Raw genomic sequence first — 734 nt, 5'->3', positions numbered from 1 at the left:
GGAAAAAAAAAAAAAAGGAGGGAGGGTGCAAAATTCCAATTTGCGCAGCAATCCACAATTAGAAATTGGCAGAGGGAAGGTACGTAAAATTAACATTTTCTTTCAATCTCGTGGAGATTAATCATCGACGAGCCGACAGAATTATTTATAAACGATTATTTTTTTTCCTCTGCATATTTTTCACGCATAATCTTAATATCATAATTCCAATATCCTCTTGCTGCTTTGCAAACGAAACTACGTGCTTTCGAAAACGAAACTAAATTAAATTAAATCAAGCTCTAATATATATATACATACGATGTCGAATTTCCAGTGATAAACTTTTCACGAAGCAATATGGTATTCACCTCTATAAATATTTAGATTTCGTTTCGTACAGAAAAATATTCTCGATCAAGTCTAGGAGGATACTAATCCACATCCAAGATTAAATTTTTGTTATTAAAAATAATAATATCGTCTCCAATAAACAGAAGGTCGCAAATCGAAATAAATTTTCACTTTCGTATTATTATTTTTTTTTTCTTCTTCTTTTCACAAAAGAGGATATTCGATCGAGGATATTTCCCTTCCCACTCGCGATCGATGCAAGTACTTAGGCTTCCTCGCCTAATTCATTTAAAGCGACCATCAAGAGCCACCATTTTTCATATCCAGTGTTCGTGACTACGCCACGTAGAAAGGAGACAGTTAATTTATCTTGCCGCGACAAAAAAACATTCTCCCCCTCC

Source organism: Apis dorsata, unplaced genomic scaffold (genome assembly GCF_000469605.1).
Source record: "Apis dorsata unplaced genomic scaffold, Apis dorsata 1.3 scaffold_191, whole genome shotgun sequence".
In the NCBI taxonomy this organism is placed as follows: Eukaryota; Metazoa; Arthropoda; class Insecta; order Hymenoptera; family Apidae; genus Apis; species Apis dorsata.
Note: the sequence above shows the minus strand (reverse complement) of the source record.